General features: G+C 38.5%; 1 protein-coding gene across 5 annotated transcripts in view; it reads right to left on the reverse strand.

The window, feature by feature from the left end:
- The window catches only part of LOC110399950 (heparan sulfate glucosamine 3-O-sulfotransferase 1-like), a 92,078-nt gene that overhangs the window by 31,449 nt on the left and 40,166 nt on the right, over positions 1-20,463 (reverse strand). For 4 of the 5 annotated variants that reach the window (XM_021399460.1, XM_021399461.1, XM_021399458.1 and 1 more), the window contains 2 exons: positions 20,044-20,115; positions 14,044-15,339 (listed from right to left, as the gene is read on the reverse strand). The gene's annotated coding sequence lies outside the window, so the exon portion shown is untranslated. Of the gene's footprint in view, positions 1-14,043; positions 15,340-20,043; positions 20,206-20,463 lie in introns of all 5 variants that reach the window. The other variant, XM_021399457.1, reaches the window with a different exon arrangement.

The following is a 20,463-nucleotide window of genomic DNA, read 5'->3' on the forward strand; positions in this document are numbered from 1 at the left end:
GCATGTGCATGTTCCCAAGATTAATTTCAGGTGTCACTCATGTTATCATGCCAGAGTCAGATTTGCCCCCTTGCACCGCAGAGATGTTATGATTTATTTTCTTCATCCTACACCGTCTTCAGCATAAGGCTGTTTGAGTGGGAAAGTGGCAGATACTTAAACTAATTTCATCAACTTGGCTTAAGGATCTGTCCTTTCCCCAGTTTCTAACACTAGACCAGTATCAACATTATAGCACTATCACATTCTTATAGCATATATATTCTTCTCTATGGATTGGCTACCTCTTCAAGGATTTCAGACACCAATTATCAGGAAAACAAAACTAGTTTTCCATAACAAGTCTTAACAGTTGAACTGTTCCACACATAGCTGCTGGCCAGCTGTTGATTATTCGCAGCAGAAAGCTCAGCTTCTCTGACAGCCAATCTCAGTCCTGTTGTTTCTGATTCAACAATAAAGCCAAATCCTGTAGGTGCAAAAAATATTGTTGTTCTTGCATTTTCTGCACCAAGCGTAGAAACTGATTAAGGACAGGGAAGTCCATACATAGAAATGGAGTGCAATGTAACCTCACTTTTTGTGCTCTTAGAGAGACTGGCAAGAAAATGGATGGCTCTGCAGAAAAAGACAATCCCCTCTTCTACTGATGTCATATGGAGAAACTGGATTACCACATAAAAAGTTCAATGAGCACAGACTCTATGAGAGCAGGACAGTACCTAATTTATCACTGGATTTATCACTGGATTAATCTCAGATGTTCTTCTTACCTAGACTACATAAAAATTCATTTTTCCACCACGCTGTTCAATGTTTTATACTCTTTTCTCCCCCTAGAAAGAAGATTACATCAAATCTTCTTATATTTTATTTACTCTCCACATCAAATGAACATCTTTGCATGCAGGAAGTTAAGTTTGCTATTTGGCAAGAAGGTGTAATAGTATTTTTACCTGTCTGCACTCTCACTAGCAGATAATGGGGTTCTATGACTTGGTACAGGAAGCAACTATTCTCAGTCACAGTACATCTTAATTTGTCAGATAAAATCTGAGATCGAATCAGCATAAGAAAACTCAACATTATCAAATTAAATTAAATCTAAAACATATCAATCCATGTGTATGTAAATTTCTTAAGAAATAATATGGTCAGTGAAATATGATGAACGGAGACAAGGAAGAAGGTTTATACATCTATTGATTCAATTTAAAAAGAATGTTTAGCTCAGTTTAACTTTCAATACTCCCACGTGTACTCAAGTTAATAAACACCCATGACTTCAACATACATACACTGAATTGATGGTAATATGCTGAAGAATTCTTTTGCAAAAAAATTGAACAGTACTTACAAAATATTTTACTTTAAGCTGTGACAAAAAAAAGTCCCAAATCCAAAGTTCATTTACATCTAAAGCCAGTCAGCCAAAGAACTGATCACCAAGAAAAGAGATGCTACACTAAACAAACAGTTCCTTCTGGAACAGATTAAAAAAAAGGTTCTCAACAATAAATAAAATGTACAGTGCAAAGTATAAGGAAAATGAGGCAAGAGAGAACCCTGATTCCACCCAATTTACTGCAATCCAAAAAAGCAGGTAAGCACCTTAAGCACTGAATGCTTGATTTTGTCAAAACGATGGTGAGCAAGTAGAATTTTGACAAACTGAAAAATATTTCAGAACAAAATTCCATCCCAGGCAGCACTAATCAAAACCTGCAGCCCAACAGGGTTTGAGGTTTCATCTAGAAGTCATAAATCCAGATCTGGAAGACTGGGAGATAACGAGAAATGGATAGCAAGTGTGAGGAAGATTAAATAAAAACAAAACAAAAAAACCCAGAGACACAAAAAAATTGTAAATATATGCCAAAGGAAACAGAGATATAAAAAAGAAGCCTGAAAACTTAGACTGCATAAAAGGAAGCTTGCAACTGTGTATTGAATGCACCGAACAACAAACAAGTCAAATAAGCGAGAAATTAGAAATTAAAAGAAATGTAAAAACTGTAACTTAAAAATAAAAGAATTGTACTGAATTTTCTTCCCTCATCACCACAGAATGTTGTCATGGTTTTATGATTTTCGGTTATTGGTACTCCACATCATAACATCATGTAGTGAATGTACCTGGTTCTCAGAAGAGAAGGACTATTACATTCCCCACGGCACTTTGCTCCTCTGTTACCATTTTCCAGCCGGAGGGAAAAGATAAAAGCTCGCAGTATAAAAACTTGCAGATCACGAGACCTCGTCCCTTTTTCCGCCGTCTCTCGTCTTGGCAGCACCTTGCTCTCCAGTCGTCTTATCATCGGTAGTAGAGTAAGGCCTACCTTGATTTTGGGACATTCTCTCTCTCTGTCTTGGATTTATCAGCTTAAATTGTAATTCTATTGTATTATAGTATGTTGTTTTGCATTCCGATATCTTATTTAGTAAATTAGTTTGTTTCTCCTCAGAGTTGCCACTGTTCTTTGCTCTTAGGGCCATCTCCTTACCCTTTTCCCCTTTTCCTTTTTCCCGGGGCATGGGCCCATGGGTCCCCTGTCCCGTTTGTCACGGAACCGGGCTGAATGCCCGTCAACCATTGACAAATGTCTTCTAAAAACATCATAGAAACATTATAAATATTGGCATTATATATTAAAGCAAGGGAAAACAAGCCTTATCTGTAGCAAAGAGGTGGGTAGGACCTTCTGTGGTACCTGTTTGAGTAACATTGAGTGAACCCTAGAAAGAATTGTCCAGCTGTTTCAGGAGAAAAAAAACTTGCAGCCATTCCCATCTCACGAAGCCTTCCTAATTTCATTTCCTTGACATGAAATAAAAAGGGACCCACTTACAAAGTAGGCAAAATAATTTCTTTATGACTTTGCACATTGGATTGTAATATTCAATATTCATTTTTCAGAGCTATTCCAAGTAATACACACATTAAACAGGAATGTATTAATGCTAAGTATTTACTCGACATCAATATCAGTATGTTAGGTATTAAGAACCATAGATTTAATTATTTGATACTTGGATAGTTAGCCAAATGGAGTTTACTTTTCTTGTTCTGAGGAGTTCTGGAAATTCAGTAGCACAAGAAATGTTCCACTTAGGAAACACAGATAATTCTTAGATATTTTGGAGGAAGGGAAAGAGGTTTTCCCCAAGCTATTTGTTAAAACAAAAAAGGAGGAGCATGACAAATTTGTGACAGCCCTGACTTACAGTGGGGATTCCTGGGAACTCCCTTGAATTTCGTTGGGAGTATGAATGAGTATTTCTGTTACACAGAATATTTTCTCATGAAAGGAAAGGCATCTCCACAGAAGGGTGCTCATGCACTGGAACTGACTGCTCAGGAAAGTGATGGAGTCCCTATAATATCTCCCCTGGAGGTATTTAAGAGACACATGGATGTGGCACTATGGAACACAGTTTAACAGTGGGAATTGGTAGGTCACATTAACACTTGATGAAGGTTTTTTCCAACATGAATATTAATTCTCTGATTCTATGAAATAGAAAGATGAAGTAGTATTTCAACATGAACGTTCCATCCAAAAGTTTCTGACAAGCTATGTTAATACCTAACGTTTCTTCTCTCCTCATGTAAGCATAGTTTATTAGAAGTGGTAAAAACAAACTCGCCTGTTACATACTGCAGTTGATTTAAATCACTGTACATGAGGCATACTGTTCAAGAAAGTCTCCTATCAAACATCTCTCATTCAGTAGTTATAAAACCAAAATACTCTAAGCCTCCTATATAACAACTTACCACGTATGTCTGTTTAAAAAAATAAGATTATAAAAATAAATATCATTATAGACTTATTCTCCTCATTAAGATCTACAAATGAAAAAATGGTATTTGTTGTTATTATGAACTATACACATTTCACAGGAACAAGACCAACAGCACATGACTGTACAGCAGAGACTGTTTGAAAATACCAATGCACATTTATAATAAGCTACATGCAGATAGTGTCTTTAGACTTATAGTTTACATGTATTAGTCTGCAATCCTAACATTCATAGAATGTTAGGACCTTCAAGATCATCAAGCCCAACCGCAACCTAACCATACTGCTCTAACAACCCACTGCTAAATCGTGTCCCTGAGCACCACATCCAAACGGTTTTTAAACACATTCAGGGAAGGTGACTCAACCACTTCCCTGGGGAGCTTGTTCCAGTGCTTAACGACTGTTTCTGTAAAGAAGTTTTTCCTGATATCCAAACTAAACCTCCCCTGGCACAAATTGAGGCCATTTCCCCTTGTCCTGCCACCTGTCACCAGTGAGAAGTGACCAACCCCGCTCTCACTGCAATCACCTTTCAGGTATTTGAAGAGAGCAATAAGGTCTCCACTCAGTCTCCTCTTCCCCGGACTAAACAGCCCCAGTTCCTTTAGTCTCTCCTCATAGGACATATTCTCCAAGCCCTTCACAAGCCTTGTTGCTCTTCTTTGGACCTGCTCCAGCACCTCAATGTCCTTTCTGTATTGAGGCACCCCAAACTGAACACAGTACTCGAGGTGAGGCCTCACCAATGCCGAGTACAGGGGCAGGATGACTTCCTGAGTCCTGCTTACTGCACTATTCCTGATACAAGCCAGGATGCCACTGGCCTTCTTGTCCACCTGGGCACACTGCTGGCTCATATTCAGCCGACTGTAAATCAGCACACCAAGGTCCCTTTCCTTCAGGCAGCTTTCCAGCCATTCCTCCCCAAGCCTGTAGGGTTGCCTCTGGTTGTTGTGACCAAAGTGCAGGACCCGACACTTGGCCCTATTGAAACTCATACAGTTTACCTTGGCCTGTCGTTCCAGTCTATCCAGGTCCCTCTGTAGTGCCTTTCTACCCTCTGGCAGACCAACACTCCCTCCCAGCTTGGTGTCATCTGCAAACTCACTGAGGGTGCACTCAATCCCCTCATCAAGATCATTAACAAAGATGTTGAATAGAAGAAGCCCCAGTGCTGAGCCCTGGGGGACACCACTTGTGACTGACCACCAACTGGATTTAACTCCATTGACCACAACTCTTTGGGCCTGGCCATCCAGCCAGTGTTTCACCCAGCAGAGTGTATGCCCATCCAAACCACAGGCAGCCAGCTTCTCCACAAGGATGCTGTGTAGTAACATTCTTTTTTCCTCACTGAGAAATCTTTTATAGATAAATGCAAAATATTCTCCACCAAAACATCTAAGTGTAATTTAAGAACTTGACAGTTATTCTCTTCCTCACAAATGAAAGTATAGCAAAATGACTGTATCAATTTCAGAAATTAGAATACTTTTTGATCACAAAATTTCAATTAGCAACAACAGAGCATTTCTTTCTCTAAATGTAAAGCAATATCATAGAAACATAGAATGGCTTGGGTTGGAAGTGACCTCAAGGATCATCAAGCTCCAACCCATATATCCAGTACTAGACCAGGCTAGTATGATCAGCTAAATATGATCAGCTTGTACAGAAATAATATGTTAAAAGGTGCACTTTTTATTCTAGATTGGCTGAATAGTATTCTGGATTGGCCCTAATCAATATATATAACATTTCCATTTAAAAAATCAGATAATATAATACACTAAATATTCTAGTTTTTACAGAAAAAAAGCGCAACAGTACACTGTAATAGCATTTCCCTCTAGTGCAAGCTAGCACAAATTCAAATATCTCTCAGTGAGTAATATGCAGCTATGTTAGATGCTTATGCATTTCTATTGACTTCCATTTGATTAAAGAAGCTGCTTTATTATAGAAGCAAACCAGAACAATTCCTTGGAGTATTAGAGCACAACATTCTTTACATAAGACCACAAAGGGATTCAAAAGAGAAGAAATACTATACTCTTTCCTGAATATCTGGTCTTCTGACTTTGGAGGAACAACTCTTTAGTGACTATTTACAGTATTTCAGTTTTCTAAAAAGCCATACAATTATAATAACAGTCCTCTTTTCAAGCTAAATTTAGTTTTGACGTTTCCATATGCTACAACTGGCACTATTTAAGTTCTCAGGATATAGGAGATAAAGGATAAACATAAAAAATCAAGCAGCAAACATTCCAATAAATATATTCAACTTCCATAGTTTTTGTTGAGGGAAAAGTAAAGAAAGGGTAAAAACAACAAAAGCATTCAGCTCTCTAACCTATTACAGAGGCTAAATCTCTCAGGATATTTTGGAGTGTGCAGGTATGGATCTTACTTTAGGATCCAGAATCTTGGAGTTAATGTTAGAATTCAGTAGAGTATGAAAATAACAAGCCTTTTCTTTTTCTTCATTCTCCAGTGCACATGTCAGATTTTGATCTTAGAAATCCCAAGAAGCACAACAGAATGTATGCATTCTAGAGATATTTCACTAATCTACTATACAAAGAGATGGAAAAATATCACAGCCAGAATGTCAGTGATGCAAAAGTTGCCAAAACCACTACCATGAAAGACTCAACATTTAAAAAGTATTGAATGAAATCCAAACCATAAAATAGAACTCTGTAAATTAATTAAACAGATTAAAAAAAAATACACCTTCTAACTCAGCTGAGCTATTTATTTACAGAATAAACTAAAGGTAGTTTGTGGTACAAAGGAAGTACAATGAAATCTTTCTGAGACTGATAGAACCTAATGTTTGAGGATTAAGTCTAAAAGATGTCTAACTTGCAACTTCAGAAAAAAGTTATTAATTGCTTATTTTCATACTGTATCTTAGAAATTTATCACTAGAAAGTGTCAAAGCTGACAAGTGCAAATGATTTTCCGTCTTAAACCTGACAGTGCCTTCCTTTATTAATGATACAATAGGAAGCATGGCAATGTTGGAATTAACGTGAGGCAACTCTTAACACAAGCTCTTTTTATAGTGAAAATTGTCTGTTTTCTTCATACATGATAAGGTCATAAGACAAAACATTTTATTACAGTATCTGTGTATGGCTTATTTTAAAGAATCAGATTATCTAGAAGCTATCAGCATCTAATTCTCAAGTTCCAGTAAAAACAAATTTAATTTTGTGTTACAAGCCACTGTTTAAAAGGGTTTATTGTCTTTCATTTAATAATCGTAGAATCATAGAATTAGCTAGGTTGGAAAAGACCTACAAGATCATCTAGTCCAACCATCCACCTACCACCAATAACCCCACAATAATGTCTGCCTACAGTATAAAATGTTCAGTAATATGGTATTTTTAAGGCCATAATTTTCACTAGTTAAACCAGGGAAACAGATGACAGCTACTTTTAATCTTACAGTTGAAGTAGAGCTATAGACCTTTTCCTTCCAGAAATAGTCTTCAAGCTACTAACTGCCAACTGATTGCTAGAGGGAAAGTTTGTAGCTGAGGAGTGTGAAAACAGAAGAGCCAAAATGCTTCTTTCTGTGTGTGTGACTTCTACAAAAAAGGAAGCCAAACCAGACATACTGTTTGTAAGTTAAAGATCTATTCTGAATGAATCTTTAAAAATTCTTCTTTGTATCAGTCAAGAGATAAATTCAGGGAAAAACTACATCTGACTCCATTATCAAAGAGATGTGATGTTTTTCAAGTTTCCAGAATGAAACTCTGTATATTTGTTCCTTAAAAATGAAAACATACATCACAAGAATTGAATTCAGATTCTAAGGGATGCAACCTTCTCTGTGCCCTGTGAACACTTCAAATAAATTTATACCAAAAATCAAATTTAAATCAAAATGGATTTCCCAATCTAAAATATATCACAACTATGTTGTTTATTTGCGGAAGTAACATCATCAACCTGCTTCAGAAGATGTAAAGATCATTATGTCTATAAAGAGTTTTTTTTAACCCAGTAAGAACAACATAAATGCAAAATTATGACAAGAGAACTACCCCCATTTCTCCGCATCTAGAATCAAACAGTTTATGCTCAATATTTGGATTACTTTATTCGTTCACCTACCAAAACCAGTATCTCTACTAACTGGTATTCTACCATTTATCAAGACAACCTACCTCTCCTTATCTTGCTTTTGGGCTTTCAAGTTTTTCAGATATCCACTAAGATCCCTTTGTACATAAATATATTCTTACAATGCATTTTATATGACTTTGCAAAAAAATGAGTTTTGCAGTTTATACAATGTTTAGTTAGGCATTCTTTTTCTCTTTTTCTTTAAACACTTTTAAAGATGATGAAAAGATAAGACTTTACTTCAAGAGACTTAAATTTAATAGACAAAATGGTAGTTTAGCACTCAAAAGTACAGTAGTGGGGAAAAAGTATGAAACAATTTTCTCCATTGTTCTGTAGGTAATGTGCAACATTTTATCTAACAACCAGGACTCCCCCCTTCATAGGATCAGTGAAAAGGACTGCTTAACTTGGAAAGGCAAGAGGAAGATGTCCAGAGTTAACAGGAACACCAACAAAAGAAAAAAAAACATTTGCTTTTCTGAAATTCAGATGATGCATATGCATTTATATCAATTTTGGAAATAGAGTTAAAGGCTAGAGCTGCACAGTCTGTACAGGTGCCCCTCTTTCATTCCTAATTGTCCATTTCAACTTAGAAGCCAAGAGCCATTCATCTCCAAATTCTAGAGGCATTCTTCTAATGGAGTTCCCACAAAACGTGAATAAAGAATGAAACTGAAAAAAAACTAGATTGTTTCTTGAAATCAGTGTCAAGATGGCTGAAGTACTGCTAGCTCAGTGTTTCCGTAGAACACTATCTTCATTTCAAGGGGGAGAAAAAAGAAAAAAAGCAGCTTCAGTATTTTAAGCATTATCTTTTTCAATGTTCTGTAAATGAAAAACCTTCAGTTGATGAAAACGTTCCTTTTCCTCACTCTTTTATGCACAAACACAAAGAAAATACAGCTTTCTAGCCAGAAGAGGATGTACTAGGGACTTCAGCAGCCAACAGAAAACTCTCTATTCAAGTTACATTGAAACAGTTTTCCTGAGGCAAAACAGCTTGACTGTAGACCAAGCTTAAATGGCACACTGCATATAACCCTAGAAATGTTAAGCTTCACTCACAGTGAAGGTAGTCCAGTGTCTCATCCGCTGGCAAAGGAGAAGAGTGTGGCATAACAAGAGGAAATGTGGAATACAGATGCAATTTTTCTCACCACTCACATCAAGTGTATGTTTAAAAACCCTTGAATTCTTCTAACTTAAAGTACACAATTCATTAAACTGAATGAAAAGTCACTCAGGCTTTGTGAACTTCAGCCATTGCCTGATTAACTCAACCCAATTTCACAATAAATTTCAGATCTTCGCAAGTCAAAATCTCCACATCAAGCCCACAGGATCTTTTGAGCCATTTAGATTAGATGCAAGGTACGAATTTACAAAGAACCTTTGTAATATCAGCAGAAATTTGTAGAGTTCTACATTTTATAAATAGTGAGTAGATCTAGAATGGTAAATTAGATTTAAGTGGAGAGTAGACTGGCAAGTGCACAATGTTCTGCTTAAGTGTGACAGGAGAAAGAAACTTAGGCAATTGTTATCCTGTATGGATGGAATGTATCCTTCAAAGTATGGCAAGTTTATATATATATATTTTTTTTTTATTTAAAAGTTAATCAACAATAAATAGGACCATTAAAAAAAAAACGAAAACACAACACAAGCCACAGGATAATTTCAACGTAGTTTTAAAAAGAGATATCAGTCTGGAACAAACAATTTAACTTTTAAAAGAAAATATTAAAACAAAGGAAACCTGAAGTTCAATCTCTACAAATTTCAGCAAAGAATTTGATATGGCACCACATGGCAAACAGTCACTGAGTTGAAAAAGATAAGGTATAACAAAAATAACAGAGATACAAAACCGATAGGTGACATAATGAATAAACAGTTAAAATCATTGTTCGGACTGATTTTATATCACGTGCTCCTTTGTGAACTTGACAAAAAGTAGAGGCATTAAGATAAAAACTCACCATCTTACAGTAGACATTGGAGAACTTTTGGGATTTGTGCATTAGAAATGGAAAAACATGTAGAAATTCTTCAAAGTCACATGAGTGCAAATAACAGAGTTTCTATGATTATATGCTATCTAATCATGTCAGAACAACAGGAAAAGAGAAGTCGCATCTCTACTGCAAGACTTGATATCTACCTGTAGAATAAACTGTGCCTCCACCAATATCTGATACGGTATTTTTAGTTCAACGAGGAGAGCATTAGCACTATTACTTAAGACTTTTGGAAAACGCTTCAGGATCACAGTATTGGGTGCAGGTAAGATATGTTCAGAATTCAGGAGTACCAAGTTACTAGGCTCTGAGTCCTCCTATCCAGTTTTTCTTAACATACTAAGAGGAGCTTGCTCAGACTTCTTTGATCTTAGCACATAAAAGCTGTGAAAGGCACATGATCAATGTTTATAATTTATTGAAGGTTACACGCTGAAGAGTTGTCCTTAAATAACAATATAGAGACACTACAAATTAGGAATCAAAGAATGTATTTAGGCTGGAAGTTAAAAGAAAGTTCTAAACATTGAGAGAGGTGTTTTGAAACTTTTCCAGAAAGAGCAACAGGGCAAAGTACTTAACTAGCTCTAAGGGAGGCTGTGGTCAGTTTACAACTGGGATTAGATAAGGTTGTTGCCTAGTACAGAAAAGCCCCTTCTCCAGCCCTGAATTGCTACAGTGAAGAACTGCTCCCTATTCTGCTTCCCCACTTCCCAGTGCTTTTCCTTCCCACTCTTCCCAGTAAAGTTCAGCTGGGGCTATGACAGGGCTAAAATTAACCTTTGATGTTTAAGAGATAACAGACTTAAGACAATGTCCTTCCCCACTACCTTGCATGTTTTTTAGGAATATTATACCAAAGAGGATAACTAAAAGCTGTCCTGGAGATCAAAAGATTTAATCAGCAACTGAACAGAACAGTGCATTGCGAACATACGGAAATGATGCTGCCTCTTTTGGTCTTCATTAAATATTTGTCATCCTCACTAGTTTTCTGCTTACTAAATGAATAGCCAAAAAGAGAACTGGATTGTACTCTATGCATTTAAACCTAAAATTCTTATCCTTTTTATGCTGAAGATGTTATCTGAAAACTTCACATAAGCTTCTGATATGACATACAGCTAACCATCCCCCTGCATAGCATACACAATTCAATGTTAGTCATTGAATGACCCACTCAGAAGTTTTCTTATGTCAAGAGCAGCGTGTCATCCAAAAACAGCTACAGAGCATATTCTCTTGACTACAGGTATGGACCAGTTGCCAAATAGTTATTTGGATAGCATTAAGAGAATATCAAGCAGTGCTGCAGTCAGCTAACTCTGCTCCATGCCTATGTCTATAAATAAATGTGCAGCATTATGGATCCATGACAGAAAAACTTGCTCAACCTGTTGCGAATGCAGAAAAGGCAGGCGGGTTTGCCATCCGCTGAAGTGATCATACCCACAATGCATTGTATCAAACACAGTCATGACATTGTTGTACACACAGTAAAGTGTGGTGACTGTAAACACATTTCCTTATATCATTCCGGCTAACAAATCTCAAATATTTTTTTTTCTTTTCATTTTAAATTAGGAAAGAAGCAAGTGTTTTTCCAATGTAACTTGAGCTGCATTTGGGTAGCTCAACAGAATTTTCACCTCAAATCTATACAGGACTGGAACTTAGGCAACAACAGAAGTTATTCAACCCCCCCCCCCCCCCCNATTGCCTTTTTCTTCACTTTTTTTTTTTTTTTAATACCAAAACAAAGTTTTGCTTCATGATAATCCAAATGCCTTCACCTTGGAAACTTTAGTTCATTTACTTTCTCTCTGTTTCTCACTTCTTGTTCCCTCTTCCTCTTTGCCAGTGATGGGGTTTTTTTGGCTGTCCTTTTTTTTCTTTTTTTTTCTCAGAACTTTGGTGTTACCCACGTGTAATCTAAAAGCCAAAGCAGTGTGGTGAGTTAAACAGAGAAAATATTTATTTTACAGTGCTATCTCAGACCAGTAAACGGGCAGCATTTCCTATGCTTTGGCCACTTTAGGGACTGTTGTTCACAACATCATCTCCAGTTAGAAGAATCAGAAAAGAAAACAGGTTGCTCTCTCGTTTCAAGTTCAAAGATAAAGCCAATGAAATCCACCTTTACTCACTGTCATATGATCTCTACCATCAACAGAATCTTTCTTGCTTGCTTTGTTAAAGACTGGACAGAGGATTCCACCTTAAAAGATATAAAGTGATATATATGTGACTTAGTTCAACAACAGCATGCAGTACTGGAGCAAATGGAATTGACAGAAAGAGTTCATTTCAGAATGTTTATTCCCCTCTCACTAGTCTCCTTTTAAACTGGTGCTTATTTTTGGTTCCCTTATTCTGTATCTGTAGAGCCATAGTAGGACAACTACTGCAAACACTCTGGTTTTCAAAGTAAGTACGCAGTTAGCTTAGCTCATATGTTCTTTCTTATCTCTTAGATTTCTGGGTTAGTACTAGTTTATTTTCTTAGTTAAGCTCCTTTTCCCATGTACGTTCACACTCTTCTACAATAAGACTACAGCTGATGAAACTTGCAGATAACATGTGCCACCACTATCGAACACAACCTCCCTCCTACCTTCTCTCTGATGACGACTTAATGCAATCAACGGTCCCCATCAACAACACATAGTATCTTTTTAATTAGAAAGCAGTACTTTTATGGAACTGAAACAGTGGAGCTTAATAACATTTGCTATTTATAGTATTATCAAAAATATGGTAGGATATCAAAGTAATTAACTCTAATTTAAATTAGTTCAGAAATTATAAAGTCTCAGGCTAGTTTTGCCAGAAACAAAACTACCCAAATATCACAAAATTCACCTGTGCCATGAAACTAAATTATTAATAAATTCTACAATATGAAACCATGATCTCAACACTCTGAAAACCCCATTTTCTGAAATACAAAGAAATACCTGCCTCAGGAATAAGTATACCTAACACCAAGAATCTTACTGATCAGCAGTTCTCCCCGGTTCAGCTCCTCTAACAGACAAGTGTCAAGAGCTGTTCTGGTACTGCCTTAGAAGCAGTAAGCAGAACTCTTGGAAGCAGCTTATCACATTTTAATGGTTTTCTCAAAGGATGGAAATAATCAAAGCAGACATCACACAGATTTTGGTCGCTGTAGTTGAGAAAGTCATCGTGCACAATGTAAGTTGTGGTTTCTCCAGTCCAAGTTTTCTCCCTTCTGTATGCTAGAATTTTGTACAATCCAAAAGCTAAAAGAAAAACGTAGCAGCCTTGTTATTCTAAGTCTTTCCATGTAAAGCAAGAATAATCTAAAGCATCATCCTCACACTGCCAACCACTTCCAAGTCTGCCAGAGATCTCAGGCTGTAATGTGTAAATCATTACGTGTTCTAACAGTACTTTCCAAAGGAAAATCCGCCTTAGAATTACAATAAATAAGTACAGTTTAGCTTTAAATGAAATGATGTAGCTTTTATCTGACCTGAGTTTCAGTCTTTTCCTAGTGGGAAATATAAATTCAGCATTTGGATGCATAATCCTACAGCTCTCAGAAGCCGACTCCACCGCCAACACTTTACATGATTTATAGCTCTCCTCCAGATTCAGATGGCAAGTCTCGATGGAGCAGGTGCAACGGGGTATTTCTCCTTCGTTCGGAGATAATTTCCTCGCATATAAATTAATTAGCGAGTCTTCATCACTCTCACGCAAGCGGGGAGCACGAAGCTAATGGATTACCAGCGGTTAACGTCTCGCTCGGAGCGGTGACCCGGCAGGCTGCCGGAGGGAGGGAGCTCCATATCGTTACCGCTGAAGCCACAGCGTTTTTGACAGCGTCAGCGGCGATAAAAGTGAGCCCGGCTCCCCAATTCTGCCGAGAGAGCGCTACGTCGCGGGGGGGAAACGTCCTCCGCGGTACCACGCGCGTTTCTGCCCCCGCCCGGTGGCTTCAAGCTGCCCCGCAAGCACCGTGCCCCCACCCCGCAGCCCTGCCCCTTCCCCGAGCGCCGCGGAACGAGGGGGCGAGTCCCAGCTCCCATTACCTCCTCCGGAGCCATGGAGAGCGCTGCGGCGGCGGCCGCTGCCTCGACTCCGCGCGGCTGGCGGAGCTCTCCTCACTCCCTCATCCCACAGCGCTACGCCGCGAACCGGCGGCACAGCCCGCTCCGCATAAATGTATTAACAGCAGCCACATCATGATTAATTCATCAGTCCGGTGACCAGAGGAGGAGGCACGCCGAGTGGAGCGGGGCTGGGAGGGCAGGCAGAGCCCACAGCTCCCTTCACCCAGAGTTCAGCCCCTGCTGCCCGGCGGGAGCCGCCCGTGCCCACTCCGGAGCAACTCGCGTGCCTCAGCCCGCGCGCAGCGGTGAGTCGAGCTCCGCGCCGCGAGGCGGGTTGCAGGCAGCGCGCTGCAGCTTCCCGGGGAGATCCCCCACCTCGCGGGAGTGCAGCAGCGGTGACGGGCTGCCCGCTGCCGAGGAGAGACGGGTAGCGCAAGAACCCTGAGGGCAGAAATGCCGCTTAACCTCCGTTGCAGCCGCCGTGATTTCAGCAGGAGTGGGCTACAAGTAGCCCAGACCCCTCGGCCGCGTGAAAACAACCGGCCGGCCAGATGCTAGAAGCAGCCCTATGCACACAGCACCCTCCTGCGTGCACGGGGGCTGCTCCGGCCATGCAGCACCGCTGACTCCTTGCTTAGCCACCCAGCGCCAGTCTGGCTGAGCACGGGGCTTTCCGAGTTCCTTCACATCGATTTGTTTAAACTTGGTGTACACTGGACCTGGAGTTTATTCACAGCAAGAATAAATAGGCAACAACTTTGATTTTAAGTCTTTCAGGATAGCTGTTAAGCGAAGATCTACCACAAGAAACATACTGGCATTTCTGTTTTTCCACTCCACAAACACATCACGGTCCTACAAGGCCAGCAGCCCCTGTAATACTGCTAATTATACTTAGCATACAACACCAAGCAAGAGACGCTTGTCTTCCAGCCTCATGTCTTCCTAGGCAGCTCCGTAATCAGTCAATTAAGTTTGTGTAGAACAGATGGTTCATCACCTATTTATTACTTCCTTACCTAGTCCACAAACCAAGTTTGCCTACCTGGTAGCATCTCCACGCTTCGAGGGACTCCATTTGAATAGGAGATTACCAATTCTTTGTTGATCATGTGCCAGGAGCAAAAATTTCTCCTGTCACCTCTTGTGGAAGCAAGTACTTTCAGCCTGACACAGCTATATATAGAGATTCCTGAGTATCAAACAGAATTCATAAGCTGCATGTAGAGAGGTCCCCCAAATTGTCACAAATTCTTCATTAGATAATCATTCAAGCTGTTTAAGAAAAAGAAAATAAGATGTTTTTATTATTTTTCCTTTCCAATTATGCTGTAGATTTTGTATACTTGTACACAAGGAACAAGAGTAATTACTTGCAACTCCACAGCTGAGGTTGTATCGTGATTTGCACTTATAGCAGGACTAAAATCTCTATGTTTCATACTTGAATGATTACAGCTACACTACGCATTTGGTACAATAACACCTGAGAATTACAGCTGATTTTTCTTTCTTTTTTTTTTTATATATATATATTTATTTTCCACCAGTAGAGAAAAAAAATCAATTGCCTTCTCTTTCAAACGTTTCTCATTTTCTTCACTTTTGTGAATTCTTACAGCATTAATTCTGAGGGTTCCCATGTGTGGTAAGCCACACTTACTGTAAGTTACGAACATGGGTAAAGCTGATACTGAATTTTGAACTTTTAAAAACAACCATATTACGTTACCCTGTTATTTTACACAGCATTTTTGTAGTCAGCAAAATCATGCAAATTTTGGTACTAGTTTTAATTTCTTCCATTTAAATAGTTGTCTACATAAGATCCCTGCTTCCAGCCATCTAGCATTAAACTGGAAAAAGCATAGATATTCAATGAGGTATTTAATTTGATAGGACAAGAAGCAATGGCCTAAAACTTGAACATAGGAAATTCCAGACAAACAAGAGGAAGAACTTCTTTATGGTAAGGATGATGGACCACCGGAAAAGGCTGTCCAGAGAGGTTGTGGAGTCTCTTTCTGTGGGTATATGCAAGACCTGTCTGGACATCTACCAGTGCGACCTATTGCAGGGAAACTGCTTTAGCAGGGAATTTGTCTCAATCTCTTGAAGCCCCTTCCAACCCCAGCAATTCTGTGAGGTAGTGGATGAGTTATCAGTGTGTTTGTGTGAGGGCGATAAAAGTGTAGCGTAATTAAAGGGTGGAGTTGAAGAACCTGTATGTCTATCTGTCTAATGAGATGGAAAGCACAGCAGTAATAGCGGGGTGGCAAAGTCCTAGGTTGCAGCAAGTGAGGATGTGCCCAAATGCAGCAACCGTGGACACAGAAACAGGAAAAAAGCTGCTTACCCTTGGAAGGCCTCAGGTAGGCAGGGATCTTCAGCAAGATACCCTTGCCTCCACTGCCAACCCTTAAATGAGGTCTGGGAAGGCATGGATTGTGGCTCCATTCCTTCTGGTCACTCGGGTGCACTGCATGCACCTGAGCTCCCCCAGGTTGGCCCTGCCTCCCCATCAGGTGCTCAATCAAAATGTTCAGGCCGTGACTTAGCAGTTCCGCTACACTATCCAAGTGAAAATTCATGTACCTGCTGTGTTAGATCTCCTATTTACAAATGACATAAGGCCATGATTCAGAATAAAATTAACATGGCTAATTTGGGAAGAGAGAAGACCTATTTTCAGTGCTTTTGACCTACTCTAAGCATTTTTGGAAATTCTCCAGATTCCTTATCATAGAACTCAATTGCATGGACAATTTCACTAATGAGTCAGTGCAGTGATATTCTGCGGAGCTATGTACCTATAAAAGTATTCAAAATTTCAAAGCCTGGAAACATTCTATTGTTTTTATTTATTGAAGTATAACTTTATGATTCTAAGAGATGTCTAACATCCTTCCTGATGCTTGCTGGTATTATAAGAGGGACAGATTTATCACATATGGATGCATAGTTCCAGCACTGCAGCACATGAATTTATCTGGACAAAGAATCATTGGAAATATTTCAAGTTATTTCAGTGTTAACATTGTGGATCACTTTGAGTTTCAGTGCTGTCACATCTAGACATTTTTTCTTGGCACATCTCTCCAATAGACTTTAGATTAAATCTTGATCACATAAAAATCAAAGAAATTCTGCTATTTCCTTCAACATAGTAGGATTTCATTCACTGAGGATTTCATTTCTCTGGTGATTCAGTGTATTTCACATAAAGTTCCTAACAAACGTAGTTTATATAAAAATATTTAAACCAGAAGTTTTCTAGATTTTTTCTTGAAAATGAATTACTTGAAGGAAGATTATTTTATGATACGATTAATACTGATTTGATAAAATTAAAGCAAATGGTAATAGTACAGTTATGTGAAATATTCCTGGCCTGAAGGCCATATGACATTTGCTTGATTCAAGACTTAACATTCAAAGTCTAGTCACCATTATTCATCCACTAAGATTCATGAAATTGGTCTGATTTATGACTGACTCTGACCACTACACAGAAACTGTGGTTTCAGTTGAACCATGATTATTTGTTTCAGTCTGAAGCACTGACTAAAACTCGAGTCATAAAGAGTGTCTTTTGTCTTGATTTTCAATTAATTTTAAAGTGAATTAAACATCTGACAAATAATGGGACAAATCTATCTTTCTGTACTCAAGTCACTAGAGTTCATTGAGAGTGAATTTGACTCAATGACTCCTTGTTCTCCAAAGACATTTTCTTAGCAGCTTTATAACAAAGTGAAATTACCTAGATAAACGTGGATTTCAATTTGCATAAAACTTCCATGGAATTTATCTTATGAAACCTCAGGGCCTAGCATATGCAATACCAATCTTAGAAAGACTTGATGTTTATTTAGTAATTAAGAATTGCAATTCCTGACCTCTTGATTACCATGAAATGACTTTTTCCTTGCTAGACTGTTAGAGATCCTTATTAATAGCAAAGTGATAAGGCACGAGTTACTGAGACTACTTCAATGGCTTTCTGAGATGACCAAAGTTTCTTTAAAGAAAATAAGGCAATTCTATTATTGCAGAAGGATTACTGAGGGCATTCCAGATAAACGCAGTTAATTTTTGAAGCTGAAACACTTTACTATACACTTTGTTTTTGTTTTTTAAAATTGCCCTTGATATTAAATATCCTCACTGATATGGCCATTGCACAACTCTAGTTTGTATGACCAGATGCAGTAAGCAAAAGAAAGAAAAGACAGAAAATAGGAAGGGTTAATGAATAGTCACAGCAAAGTTTAAGATCATAGAATGGTTTAGGTTGATAGGGACCTCGAAGCCCATCCAATACCAGCTCCCCTGCCATGAGCTGGTTGCCACCCACCAGATCAGGGTCCAGGGCTCCATCTAGCCTGGCTTTGAATACTTCCAGGGATGGGGCATCCATGACTTCTCTGGGCAGCCTGTTCCAGTGCTAGGATGATTCAGAAGACATCACTCCAAATTCCTAGTCCAGCTGAGCTGGGCATTCTACTGACTCAGCATATTGTAACTAAAACTGCATTTATAATTTTCTCACCCTGAAAACATTCCATAATTATCTGTATGCAGCCTGTGTAAGCTGCAGACAAGGCTGGTGCATATAGCACACCAACTCCGAACATCCTCCTGAAGCTGCTCAATTAGCCAAAGAGATTTTTGCCCTTCAAAAATCTCAATGCATTTCCTACCTCTAGAGCAACAAACATGACATCACCAGAAGGAAAACCCACTATATCACAGGGCTGAACCAAGATCTTTATTGTTTTGCTGGCCCTGAAGTTTCAGGCTGAAGTGTGGTTTATAATGCTGTAAAATTATAGGTCAGATAAACCTCACTGCAGCTCTGGGGTATAGCTGTCCCTCTTCATTTAAGATAGATGTAAGAAGTCATTATGCTTCTTTGCAGAAACAAGTAGCTGGAATGACTGTAGTCTCTAAACCCCAAACACAATTACATGTCTCTGTACAAAACAAAAGCTTGAAAAATCCAGCTCAGAAGTGGGTGGAGTGGTTTTGCTGTTTCAAGCAGGAAATAAATACAAGTGAAACAAATAAGGGCTATATATGTAGGACATAAACATGCAGACACAGCTAATATATAAAAGGAGCTAACATCAAATTAAAGCCAAAGAACAAGTTCCTAGGAGAAAACCTAGATGGGTTTTGGACTGCTGGTACAGGCTGACATGGATCTCTGAAAGACAAAGCTATCTCAACATGTACAATTTCTGCTTTACTGAAGGAAACTGGATTTTTTATGTTGCTTTTTAGAAATTGAAGAAAGATTAATCTCTATTAATAGGTCATCCTTCTAGCAGGACTATTCTACAACCACCTGAAATCTTGACCAGCCTTTGGCTACAATAAAGCTGTGTGACAGACAACAATATATCTCAGATATGAATATACATGCTGTTATTAAAGTGATAAATCTCCTGTTTACATATCCATACAGTTATTAATTGATCTATGGAATTCCCACATCACACTTACGAAGGAACAACTCCTTTAAGGTGTTCATAAGAATTACTTATATTTTGGAAACTGAAACTGGTATATCTAGCAATCACTCAAAAACCCCCAAAGACTTACAATATCAAAAGGACATTTCTATACAGTGGAATAAGTTTTTAATTCCTATCTATTTGTTGTTAGGATTTTGTTAAGATTTAGGTGCTTATAAACTCTGCAATATACCTACACCCCACCCACTCTTTAGGAATGCCAGGGAAAAAAAGAGAGAATGTAGCCAAGAATCTTTTTAATTTCCCCCCGGAGTCTTGAAAAAAGCTTAGAAAAGGACAGACTCTGTTGGGTAGCGGGCTGACTGCATGGCAGGAAGGAATATTCAGTTGATTTGGTCTGCGAAATAGGATTTGATATTTTCTTTAAAACAAACATAATGATCTCAAAGAAATAGCCTTGCAAAGGGACAAGGCCACTTTGTCCCACTGTTCAACTCACCGAAGTATGAGTACACTCCTAATATATACCACCAGGAAACACTTTTCTCAGATTATCCTTTCCAAAGCAAACCTGGAGGATGAATCAGATAGTGCAAATGATTTTCTCAGTGAATGCAGGACTGGTGACTTCATTATTAATCAGTGTTTCTTTTTCCTATACCTGGAAGTAAAAGAAATGACTTACATGGAAGATGCAATACATTCATGAATGAAACATACACAGTGTGAAAGAATGAAACATAAATATTTAAAATGGACACCTCTGAGCTTTCTAAATCTCTTCGTATCATTAAGGACTCCCAAGCTCTTTGAGGTTAACACCCAAATATGGAATGAATTTTAATTTTTATTTTGCTACATAACTGTGTATCATGTATAAAGGCAACAACAGGGTAACTGTAAATATGCTAAGTATAGA

This window comes from Numida meleagris, chromosome 5 (genome assembly GCF_002078875.1).
Source record: "Numida meleagris isolate 19003 breed g44 Domestic line chromosome 5, NumMel1.0, whole genome shotgun sequence".
In the NCBI taxonomy this organism is placed as follows: Eukaryota; Metazoa; Chordata; class Aves; order Galliformes; family Numididae; genus Numida; species Numida meleagris.